The 13,146-nt window shown below is 40.7% G+C and overlaps 1 long non-coding RNA gene across 1 annotated transcript; it reads right to left on the reverse strand.

The window, feature by feature from the left end:
* Positions 1-5,248: 5,248 nt before the first annotated feature.
* LOC121271293 lies at positions 5,249-12,619 on the reverse strand. Its single transcript, XR_005941700.1, has 4 exons — positions 12,558-12,619; positions 10,615-10,706; positions 7,036-7,195; positions 5,249-5,781 (listed from the first exon to the last, which is right to left on the reverse strand). It is a non-coding gene; the product is annotated as an uncharacterized LOC121271293 (long non-coding RNA).
* Between the last annotated feature and the right edge of the window lie 527 nt (positions 12,620-13,146).

Here is a 13,146-nt window from a genome sequence, read left to right on the forward strand (position 1 = left end):
GGAAGATGAAGCTTAATGTGGAGAAGTGTGAAGTGATGGATTTTGGTAGGAAAAACATGGACAGACAATATAAAATAAGGGGTGAAATTTTGAAGGCGGCGCAGGAGGAGAAAGACCTGGTTGTATATGTTCATGGATCATTGAAGATGCCAGGACAGGTGGAAAGAGCAGTTAATGAAGCATATAGTATCCTGGGCTTTATTAATAGGGGCATAGAGTACAAGAGCAAGGAGGTTATGCTGAATTTACATAAGACACTCATTTGACTTCAGCTGGAGTATTGTGTACAGTTCTGGGCGCCACATTATAAGAAGGATGTGAACACATTGGTCAGAATGCTGAAGAGGTTTACAAGAATGGTTCCAGGGATGAGAAACTTCAGCTGTGAGGATTGATTGGAGAGGTTGGGACTGTTCTCCTTGGAGAGAAGAAGGCTAAGAGGAGATTTGAAAAAGACGTTCAATATCATGAGGGGGATGGACAGAGTAGATAGGAAGAAGCTGTTCCCGTTTGTGAAAGGATTAAGAATGAAAGGGCACAGATTTAAAGTGGTTTGCAAAAGAAGCAAATGTGACATGGGAAAAAACTTTTTCACACAGCTAATGGTTCAGGTCTGGAATGCACTGCTTGATAGTGTGGTGGAGGCAGGTTCAATCAAGGCATTCAAGAGGGCATTAGATGATTATTTGAATAGAAACAATGCGCAGGGGTATGGGGAAAAGGCAGGGCAATGGCACTAGGTCGTAATGCTCATTTGGAGAACCGATGCACACGATGGACCAAATAGCTGCCTTCTGTGCTGTTAAAATTTTGTGATCCTGTGATATATTCAAGGCTGAGTTAGACAGATCTTTGATTGACAAGGGACTTGAGAGTTAAGGAGGGCAGAAAGGAAAGTGGAGTTAAGGCCACAAACAGATCAGCCATGATTTTGTTGAATGGCAGAGCAGGCTCGAGGGGCTGAATGGCCTACTCCTGCTCCTATTTCTTATGATCTTTAGAGGTTGGGAAAGGAGAATGGGACTCAAGCTGCCTTTCTTTATTTTCTCCCCTTGCCTTGGCTTGCTTAAAGAAAGTTCACATTAAACTGTTCTGCTGGTTATACACACCCACTTACAGTTGCCTAACCTTTGGCTTTTTAAAGAAAAAATGACCTTTCATTTACATAGCACCTTTCACAACCTCGAGATGCCTCAAAGCCAATGAGATGCATTTGAAATGTAGTCACTTTTGTGATGTAGAGTTTGCACACAGCCAACTCCCACAAACAGCAATGTGTTTATGACTCAGATCAACTATTTATTAAGCAGTGTTTGTTAAGGGATAAATATTTGCCAGGAAATAAGAAGGTAACACCTCTGCTCTTTAAAACAGCCATGGGATTTATTATGCCCACTTGAGAGGGCACATGGAGTTCACTGTTTAACATCTCATCCGAAAGGTAACATTTTGGACAGTGCAGCACTTCTGACAGGGCAGCACTCCCTCAGTACTGAACTGGAATGTCAGTTTAGAGTTTCTACTGTAGTCTTTAGAGAGAGATTCAAGCCCCCAACATTCTGACTCCGAGTTGGGAGTACTACCCTCTCAGCCACAGCTGACATACACAGTGAACCAAGTTGAGGTACAATTTGATGATGCAAGCTTCCTTCTGCCGATCACTTATCTGTGTACCTAATGACTGGCCATTGACCCAAGGGAGAAGTATATCCCCCGCCCTTTCCTGATGTCTACACGTGTACATTTCCCAACTTGTAGCTCTCTGTCACAAATGCAGGCAGCACTCCTACCAACAACAACTTTTATTTATATATTGCCTTTACTGTGATAAAATATGCAAAGGTGCTGCATTAAATTTTGACACCAAGCCAAATAAGAAGATAATGGGACAGTGACCAAAACCTTGATCAAAGAGGTATGTTTTTAAGTGTCTTAAAGGAAGAGAGTTTAGGGATGAAGGAAGTGGGGAATACACGAAAGGCCAGACTGGAGGAACACAGAGTTTCCCAGTTCCAGTGTTTGTGTAACAGCTTCTCCTCATTCATGTTTCACTCAAAATGTTGCCAAGGTGGGTAAGCTTGCGGCATGTGAACTGCACAAACCACAAATGCATGTTGGCGTTCTGTGCTCATCTACTGTCTAGATGGCTCAGCGAGGTTGGTGAGGTGGTTTGGGAGCAGGCACAGAGTTACTTTCCAAACCCCTGCCAAGCTGGCATCTGAACTTTACATCATTCAAAGTAGTCATAGAGGAATCAGCACCTGGAGCCTCTTGACTGAATCCCTGCAATAGATGGGTGCCTGTAGGGGATGGATCTATCAGCTTGATGCGCCAAAGACTTTGATGATCATTTCAGTGTTGAATGTTGATTATTGCAAGCATTGTAGATGTTAAAATACAGGCATCTAATGATGGGCCCTGTGGAAATTAACAATTTGTTCATATCGGGGAATGTGCAATTTATTGACATAAAGGCTAATTTTGTATCTAATGTATGTAAAAAAAAAAAATTATTTCAAATCTTCCCATTAAAAACTTCTGAAAACTGACTTGGGGATTTCCCTTCTCTTCCTGAGTGATGAACTGAACATCCACCCTGCCCCAGTCCCCCCACCCCCCATTACCAATGGTGGGAACTGGCATGCAGCTAGTGAAGTTCAGAAAATGGGGTCACTGTGTTGGAGGACCTTGCTTCATCCATAACCAACTGTCAAAGGTGTAAGCCTTGTATGAGTGATCCTCCCTTCTAAAGGAAAGAAAGAAAGACTTGCATTTTTATAGCACCCTTCCAACCTTGGAATATACCAAACTGCTTTACAGCCAAACTGCAATGTAGTCACTGTTGTAATGTAGGGAATATAGGAGCCAATTTGCACATGGCAAGCTCCCATAAACAGCAACAAGGTAATGACCAGGTAATCTGTTTTAGTTACATTGATTGAGGGATAAAAATTGGACAGGACACCAGAGATAACTCCCCTGTCCTTTGAATTAGTGCATCAGATTTTTTATGTCTACCTGACAGGCATTTAGGTCTCAGTTTAATATCTCATCCCAAAGATGGCAACAGTGCAGCACAACCTCAGTACTGTACTGGAGTGTCAGCCTGGGTTTTTGTCCTCAAATCTCTAGAGTGGGATTTTAAACCCTCATCCTTCTATCTCAGAGGCAAGAGTGCTACCCACTGAACCAACAGCTGTTAGTAAAAGTTGTTCCATGGAAGCTCCTGTTATGGCTTTGTCGATCAGTTGATATATGATTTTGATGCAAGTAACACTGCAGTTCAGTCTTTGGTGCGAATGTATTTCTTGAAGAAAATACCATTTAAAAAAAAGCTTGCAACTACATCAAGCTGTTCATGACCTTCAGAAGGCCCCCAAAGCACTTTTCAGCCTAGGAAGTAATTTTGCTTTTCAAGCATAGTCACTGTTGGAGGGACATGTAGTTTGTAATGCCGTCAATATGAGACAGAACTTGTATTTATATAGCAGTCCTCGGGAATCTTGCAATGTTGCTGTTCTTGATGGCCCCATTTCCCAGAACACTTCAGGGACATGGGATTATATTTGAACAAAAGCAAAATACTGCAGCTGCTAGAAACTTTAAATTGAGGCTAGAAATGCTGGAAATACCTAGCAGGTCTAGCAGCATCTGTATAGAGAGAAACTGAATTAAGCTTTCAGGTTGATGACCTTCTGTCAGAGCTGGAGAAAGTTAAAGGACGTAACAGATTTTAACAAGTATAAAGGGGGAGGGAGGCAGGAGATGAAGTAAAGAATAAAAGGGAAGGTCTGTGATAAGCTAGGGGGCAGAAGGCTAAATGACAAAATGGATGATGGTGTAAGACAAAAGGTGGTGGTAATGGGACACAAGAAGAGAAACAAAAGATGGGGAATTTTAGTACAATCTACGAGGACTCCTCTCCTTCCAGTGGTTAGAGTTTAGGGGAATCTACACCTCCATCAGAAGAGGGCCATAGTCCTGAACGAACTAGAGAACATCAAAAATGGAAGAGCCCTAGCAGGATGTGGCCTTTCTCAACACAGGAATTGGCTAAGATTAGAGCTGAGATTGAAGAGTTTTTGGAGAGGGAGAATGATCAGAGGCTTCTTGAAGGAAATAGAGATAGAAAGACCGAAAGATTGGAGGACAACCTAGAAAATCAATTCAGCAGAAACAATCATTTAGTTGGTGTGCTGGAGAATATAGCGCAGAGGGATGCCATAAACTTTCCCCAGCACATCCTACATGGATATCTGGCTCTATCAGTGGCTCTGAAGATGGCAGTTAACTGAGAAGATGGATCATTGCAGTGACCAAACCCAAAAGAATGCCGTTTTTGTATAAATTTCAAGGTGAATTTTTTTTTTATTCGTTCATGGGACGTGGACATTGCTGGCTAGGCCAGCATTTATTGCCCATCCCTGATTGCCCTTGTTCAGAGGGCATTTAAGAGTCAACCACATTGCTGTGGGTCTGGAGTCACATGTAGGCCAGACCAGGTAAGGATGGCAGATTTTCTTCCCTAAAGGACACTCCTGGTGATTCCTTGAGGTGGTGAGGAAGAGGGATGACCTCGGAATGGAAAATGATAATTTTCAGGTCTTCTCAGACATGCCTTATAAACTGCTGATGCACCAGGCTGTTTGTTAGAAGAAGATTCTTCAGGATGGTATCATTCATTGTAAGCTCTGACCATCATCATCACTAACTCAAAAACAGGCCATTTATAACGTAGACCAGTTGCTGCATACTTGACTAGTTCATAGTGTGAAATCTGTTGATGCTTATATTATGCAAGGGTATTAAGGGATACAGAATCAAGGTCTGGTAAAGAGAGTTAAACTATAGTATAACCACGATGTAATGAATGGTGTAGAACAGCCTCGAGGGACTGAATGACTTCCTCCTATTCCTGTGTTTTGATGATTTGATTTTTTGCCTTTATTCTTTACACCACAAAGTGACCATGTGTCACCTCTGGACCTCCAAATAGATAGGAACAAAGTTGTTTTATATACTGTTGTAGTTTGGGCTATTTCCAAATAACTTCCATTTTCACAACCAGATTACATAAGCAGCTTGAGTCACCAATCTGCTAAAAGCTTGGTGTTTATTTTGGGAAGGGTATTGGTGAGTGCAATCCAGGCTTAACCCTGCATTGCTCACTGGAAAATACATGGGATGCCCATCAAAGTGTCACATCAGCTCAGAGGGTGGAAAAATAACACACCATTAAAAGACAATGTACAGCTAAACTACATATTCTAATTTATTTGGAACATAAGGAAGCAAAATACAAAAACTTGGCACAGCACTGCCATATAATCTGTCCATTAAAAAATACACAGCAAAAGGCAGTTAAAAATCCTGACAGCTTTTCTGCACAGTTCCTTTGCAACACTGCCTGTGGTGCTGTCTGTAGGTGAGATGATTTCTCAAGTTCTTCTTGCTCCTCTTAAAAAGAGAAACAGAGAATGATGACCCTGAGAAAACATCTTCAATATATAAAGGTAGACTCTGGTAATTTGCCTTAACAGCAATGCATCATAGCAAAGTACAGGAAATTAATCTCGTGTCAGTGTTGTTCACACCACCTTGAGCACACTTTTCATTTCTATATTTACCCTAAGATCAGATACTACCAATAATATTATTTGACAGAATAAACTGTTTAAGAAATGAACATTTAAAATATCTTCTTCACAGAACTTATAATTTGCTTGAGTCTGAATTAAAAATAACTCATACCACTCCTTCGGTCTATGTGCTGGTTATGTTCTGGAAGAAAAAAAAATCAGTATGACTGTCTTCGGTCTACTTGATATCACATGGAGGTAGCGACAGATGGCATGCCAGTACAAGTAGGACAAGGGACAATCAGGACTGTTCAACATCTGAGCCAGAATTTTATAGTCCCATTGCGGCAGGGTTGGGTGTGTAAAATGTAGCGAGCCATTCTAAATTCCATTGACTTTGGCAGGACTGTAAAATCTCGCTGGCATAAAATTCCAGCCTGGAATTGTTGCTGCCTCTGGGACTTTCATTGTACAAGATTGCGATATGTGGGCAGTATATCTTAATTCTGCGACAGATAAAGGCTGCCTTGTTGACAATATGCTAAGTTTAAGGAAGAACCTTTAATGGATGGGTAGAGCATTTAACCCATTACTCAACTCCAAAGCGACTGAAAACTGCTAAACCGACTTACCACATGACTGATTTGGGTTACATTGGTAGTAGGGTAAACTGATGAGCTGGATGTGTCATGCCTTGGCATAGTTCTTGCAAACCATTTCTTGCATTACCCCCTCACCTTTGGTTAAAAAAAAAGAGCACGCACAGATTTTCAAAGTGATGTTACCACTGCTGACTAGTAAAGTTCCACTTGCATGTGAGTAGTACTTGTCTGATTCAGAAATTATATTTTTCTTCCTCGCTTACCTTCCTGCTCTTTAAGTTGAAAGGATGTTAGTGCTAGGGTAAATATAGAAGTGAAACACTTCCCATTTCAGGCGCCCAGTGTAAACATCAAGTGCTTGAATGGCAGGTATAATATAGCTGCCTTTAAAGTAAAGCTTCACTGAGATTCAGACTCAGAATAACAACCCCTTCCCTTCCTCCCCTCAACTGCACATACTTATATCCAAAACAAAAACAGAATTACCTGGAAAAACTCAGCAGGTCTGGCAGCATCGGCGGAGAAGAAAAGAGTTGACGTTTCGTACTTCCCCTAGTTTTGTTTTCCCCACAAGTGGAAACATCTCTACATCTACATCTTCATAACTTTAAAGATCTCTAAGTGATCATCTCTCAGTCTTTTTTTTAGAAGGAGCCCTAGCCTTAGCTTCACCATTGTGGTTACATCCTTGTAAATATTTTTTGCACTTTTTCCAGTGCCCCTATATCTTTTTTGTAATATGTGATATTTTGTAATGTGCACAATACCCTGTGTGTGGTTTAACCAAGATTCTGTACAAGTTTAACATAACATTACACTGTCAGGTACAATACCCAAATCTTATAATACTGTACCTCAGGACTGAAAACACACAGGACAAGGAAGATCAGGAAACCCTGGAGAGGTGTGAATATAATGAATATGTATTCCAGTGTTTCACTGTTATTAAAAAATCCAGTAATCCAGGGACATCCCAGGATAAACAGCTGTAGAAGGATTTTAAATGTCAGCATTCTGCAAGAAAGCCAAAGCATCTCTATTAAGGATTTTGTTGCAACAGGAATGTTAAATAAGTAAAAGCTTATGAATTTGAGTAATTAAATATGAACGATTTCAGTAAATTAAACCTTCTTGCCCAGTATTCCAGCCGCATCAGTTGACTCCTCCAATATTACCTTCTATTCACCACCCTACCCGCACTCCACTATTGGTGATGGAACTTTCAATTAACTTGATCCTGCTGTCTGTACAGTGACTTGGAGTTCTGATAGGAGGATTGGTAATCAGAGGACACAGATTTAACATAAATTGGCACAAAAAAGCCAGTGGGGAGATCAGTGGAAAGTCTCTTTGAATGGGATACATGACATTCAAGAAGAATAGGAAGCTAGGTAAAGGTGGAGAGGTAGCACTGTTAATCAAAGAAGGCATTGGTGCAATAGTTAGAGATGACCTTGGTTCAGGAGGTCAAGATGCAGAATTTATTTGGGTGGAGATGGGGAATAGGGGAAAAAGTCATTAGTGGGAGTGGTCTGCAGGTCCCCTATTAGTAGCCACAGTGTAGAACAAAGTATTCAAGAGAAAATCTTGTGTGCTTGTGCTAAAGGGTCATCAATAGTCATGGGTGATTTTAATCTGGAAGAAACAGATAAGCAGTCATAACCTGGATGAGGAATTCTTAGAATGGTTTTGAGATAGTTTCTTAGAGCAACATGTTCTGGAACCAACCAGAGAGCAAGTTATATTAGACTTGGTATTGTGTATAGTGACAGGATTAATTAGTGACCTTAGAATAAAGGCACCGCTAGTTAGCAGCGACCACAATATGATTGAATTTTACATCCAGTTTGAAAGGGAGAAGAGTGGGTCTAAGACTAGTATCTTAAACTTAAATGAGGGCAACTATTTGGGGATGAAAGCTGAACTAGCTGAAGTGAACTGGGAAACTAGGCTACAGGATGTATCAATAGAGAAGCAGTGGTAGACATTTAAGGGGATATTTCAGAGTGTTCAGAATAAGTACATACCTACTATAAAGAAAAATTCTAAGTGGGAGGATGCACCACCCGTGGTTAACTAAAGAAGTTAAGAAAACCATCACGCTTAAGGAAAAAGCATACAACTCTGCAAAGTTCAGTGGCAGGACAGGTGATTGGGTATAAAGACTGGCAGAGAATGGCTAAAAGGTTAATCAAGAGGAAGAAATTCATGTATGAGAGGAAGCTAGCTAGAAATGTAAAAACGGTTAGCAAGAGTTTCTACAGGTACTTAAAAAGGAAGAGTAAGTAAAGTAAGTGTTGGTCCTCTAGAGAGTGACAGAGGGGAGTTAATAGTAGGTAATAAGGAAATGGTGGAAGAAATGAACAAATATTTTGCTTCTGTGTTCACTATAGAGGATACAAAAAACATTCTAGTAATAGCTGCAAATCAGGAGGGGCACCCGAGAAAGGAACTTGGTGAAATTGAAATCACTAGGGAAATTATACTGGGAAAATTGATGGAGCTGCGGGCTGGCAAGTCTCTGGGCCTCGATGGACTACAGCCTAGGGTCTTAAAAGAGGTGGCTAATGAGGTAGTTGATGCGCTGGTGTTAATTTTCTAAAATTCCTTCTGGAAAGGTTTCATCAGATGGGAAAGTAGCAAATATAATCCCTCAATTTAAGAAGGGAGGGAGGCAGAAAACAGGAAACTATAGGCCAATTAGCTTGATGTCTGCCATGGGGAAGTTATTAGAATCGATCATTAAAGAGGAGCTGGGCACTTAGAGCTCAAGGCAATCGACAAGAGTCAGCATGATTTTGTGAAAGGAAAATCATGTTTAACCAATTCATTGGAGTTTTTTGAAGGAGTAACATGTGTAGTGGATAGCCTGTAGACATACTGTACTTGGATCTCCAGAAGGCATTTGATAAGGTGCCACGTTAAAGATTATTACAGAAAATAAAAGCGCATGGTGTAGGTGTAACATATAAGCTTGGATAGAAGATTGGCTGGCTAGCAGAGTGTGTGCATAAATGGGTCTTTTTCTGATTGGCAAGATGTGACGAGTGGAGTCTTACAGGGGTCTGTACTGGGGCCTCAACTTGTAACGATTTGCATCAATGACTTAGATGAGGGGAGTGAAAACATTGTAGCTAAATTTGCAGATGACACAAAGGTAGGTAGGAAAGTATGTTGTGAAGAAGACATGAGATTGCAGATGGATATAGATAGGTTGAGTGAGGGGGCAAAGATCTGGCAAATGTGGGAAAATATGAAGTTGTTCACTTTGATAGGAAGAACAAAAAAGGAGAGTATTACTTAAATGGAGAACAGCTGCATAATTCTGCAATGTATCCAGGTACAGCAAGTAATTAAGAAGGCTAATGGAATGCTATCCTTTATTACGAGAGGGATTGAACATAAAAGTAAAGATATTATGCTTCAGTTATACAGGGCATTGGTGAGACCGCACCTTGAATAATGTGTACAGTTTTGGTCTCCTTATTTAAGGAAGGATGTAAATGCATTGGAGGCTGTTCAAAGGAAGTTTACTAGATTGATACCTGGAATGAGTGGGTTGTCTTATGAAGAAAAGTTGGACAGACTGGGCTTGTTTCCACTGGAGTTTGGAAGAGTGAGGGGTGATTTTATTGAAGTATACAAGATCCTGAACGGCCTTCGTTTGGACATTGAAAGGATGTTTCCTCTTGTGGGTGAGTCCAGAACTAGGGGGGCACTGTTTTAAAATTAGGGTTCACCCTTTTAGGACAGAGATGAGGAGAAGTTTTTCCTTTGAGGGTTATGCGACTTTGGAACTCTCTGCCTCAAGGTGGTGGAGGCGGGCTCATTGAATATTTTTAAGGCGGAGGTAGATAGATTCTTGTTAGGCAAGGGAATCAAAGGTTATCGAGGTTAGATAGGAATGTGGAAATCGAAACACAAGAAGATCAGCCACGATCTTATTGAATGGTGGAGCAGGCTCGAGGGGCTGAATGGCCTACTCCTGTTCCTATTTCTTATGTTAAGTTCTTATGCTTTAATGCAGCAAGTTGCTATGCTCTGGAATGCACTGCCTGAAACATCTGTGGAAGCAGATTCAACAGTAATTTTAAAAGGGAATTGGATAAATACTTAAAAAGGAAAAAAAACTTGCAGGGCTATGGGGAAAGGGCTATGGGGAAAGGGCAATGGGTTAGTACTAACTGGATTTCTTTTACAGATCCAGCACAGTTATGATGGACCAAGTGGCCGCCTGTGTTGTATGGTTCTGTATACGGCACATTTAAAGTGTCATTGAAAATCAACTTGGAATTAAGTAATGCTTTGATATAGGAAATCTACCAAGACACTTTTTGGAAAAGAAAGTGAATGAAGTGTAAAATGGCACCCCTTAGAGATGAATTTCCTTTATAGACTAGGGACAATTTCTGTTTTTGCAATACAACACTCACCTGGTATCTTTGATTTTTGATACTTGCGTGTTGCGCTCAGAAAGCTGCTCATTCAATTTCCAGAACGTTTTAGCGAACAGGATCATATTGACCTGCAAGGCAATTGGAAAATCTGGATTTTAACATAACCCGCCAGCTTTTCCAGAAACATATATGAAACATATATTCTGGAAAACCCGAGAGCTGACGTGTGAAGCACTCCTAAAATACAATGGGAATTTTAGCAGCACAGGATGCCTAATAGAAAGACTTTGAAATTAGTGTGAAATTTTATTTAGTCTCAAGCTAGTTCTATTGAGTGCAAGTTGTTTTATTATCCATTCATGTTTGTGGCATCATTATCAAGGCCAGCATTTGTTGCACATGCTTAATTGCCCTTGAGAAGGGCATGGTGAGCCAGCTTCTTAAATACAACTGAGTGGTTTGCGAGTGGGTCTGGAGTCTCATATAGGCCTGACATGGTAGGGACGATAGATTTCCTTCGTTATAAGGGCCATTAGTGAACCAGATGGGTTTTTATAACAATCCAGTAATTTCACGGTCACTATTACTAGATTTTAACTCCAGGTTTAATCTAATTAATTGAATTTATATTCCCCACTAGGATTTGAACTCATGTTGCCTAGATGATTAGTTCAAGCCTTTGGCTCACTAAGCTAGTAACATAACTACTATGGGAACAGTTCTGTTGAAGGGTCATGAGGACTCGAAACGTCAACTGTGCTCTTCTCCGCCGATGCTGCCAGACCTGCTGAGTTTTTCCAGATATTTCTGTTTCTGTTTCTGTTTTTGTCTTTCCCTCCACTTCCAGATTGTCTTGAAGGTTTTCTGACATCTGATATAAATTTCCTCCAACTCAGCGCCAGCATAGCCAAAATCCACTATTTTGGCCCTCATTATCTCCATGTTTCTGGCTCTCCTCCTTCAAACGGCAGTGTATCTGATGGAGTGCATTATGTTTCACTGAGCTGAGTTTTTCACCTCACATTCATTCCATTGTCATGGTTTGTTTATGTCCCTATCATTCCCCTCATTACTGCTGAATCCCTTAATCCATGCTTTCATTATATTCAAGGTTGACTCATCCAGCATTCTCCTGACCAGCTTTTCTGCCTAGATCAAACATTAAGTTACCCAGAACCTTACAACTGAATCTTCACCTTTCATATAGTGCAATCATACCCATCATCCCTGAAAGCTAGACTTGTTTACAATGCATGGTGACATAACATGACATTCACAGCGTACAATGAAAGAAAGACTTGCATTTATATGACACCTTTCATAACCTCAGGATATCCCAGAATGCTTTACAGCCAATGAAGTATTTTTGAATGTTATAATGTTGGAAACATGGCAGCCAGTTAGCATGCAGCAAGGTCCCGTAATAATAACCAGACAATCTGTTTTACTATCGTTGGTCAAGGGATGAATATTGGCCAGGATATCAAAGAGAACTCCCCTTTGAGATAAAAACCACAGGATTTTCTACATCAATCTGAGAGGGTCTTGGTTTAATATCTCATCTGAGAGACAGCATCTCCAACATTGAAGCACTTCCCTCAGTACTATACTGGAGTGTCAGCCTTGATTTCTGTCCTCAAGTCCGGGAGTGGGATTTGAACTCACAACCTTCTGGACTCTGAGTCAAAAGTACATCCCATTGAGCCACAGGATATCTGAAACGGAGAATGCTGGAAAAAGTTAGCAGGTCTGACAGCATCTGTGGAGAGAAAAAAACAGTTAACGTTTTGAGTCTGTATGACTTCTTCAGAGCTAGTCAGCCATAGCCATAGGATGTACCTGAGCATCAGTAAGAGGATCAGCAGTTTGATAGCTGTATCCATGTTCAGCTCAGTTGTGAAAAGAGTAAAAGATGAACGAGAGAGAGAGAGAGAACAATACCAAAGTAGTAGAAATGGGAATGAGGCTTTAAGGATTACCAGAATTATCAGTAACACAAATCCAGAGAAGTACCACTGATTTCCTGTCCGTAGCCAGCAGCTGTAATGGAAGGAACAAGATAAGTAGATTTTAACAGCAGTTGAAACATGACCTGGAATACACTGCCTGACAGGGTGGTGGAAGCAGTTTCAGTTCCAACTTTCAAAAGGGAATTGGACATGTACTTAAAAGAAAACAAACTTCAGGCCGGTGCCGAGAGAGTGGGACTAATTGGATAATTCTTGCTTAGAGGCAGCTCGGGCATAGTGGCCAAATGGCGTCCTTCTGTGCTGTAATGATCACAAGCTCAATTCAAGTGCCTTTGTTTCTAATGAAAGTGATATATTGGCAACAAAATAGATTTATAAATAAACTACTAAGTAACTGCCAGGACAGAATATTTCATTAATTAGTTTCAACCTTTCAATGACTAGAAAGATTTCTATACTCCTCCTTCCCCCAAGAATTTTTCCTTTCCTTGCCTGAAGGTGATGGCTCTTCCTTATGCTTCTTCCTCAGTCATTTTTCAAGCACGTCCTGAATAGTCAGTGTCAATAGAACACTTGGTTATGCGAACATCAGATCTGA

Source organism: Carcharodon carcharias, chromosome 30 (assembly GCF_017639515.1).
Source record: "Carcharodon carcharias isolate sCarCar2 chromosome 30, sCarCar2.pri, whole genome shotgun sequence".
NCBI classification, from domain to species: Eukaryota; Metazoa; Chordata; class Chondrichthyes; order Lamniformes; family Lamnidae; genus Carcharodon; species Carcharodon carcharias.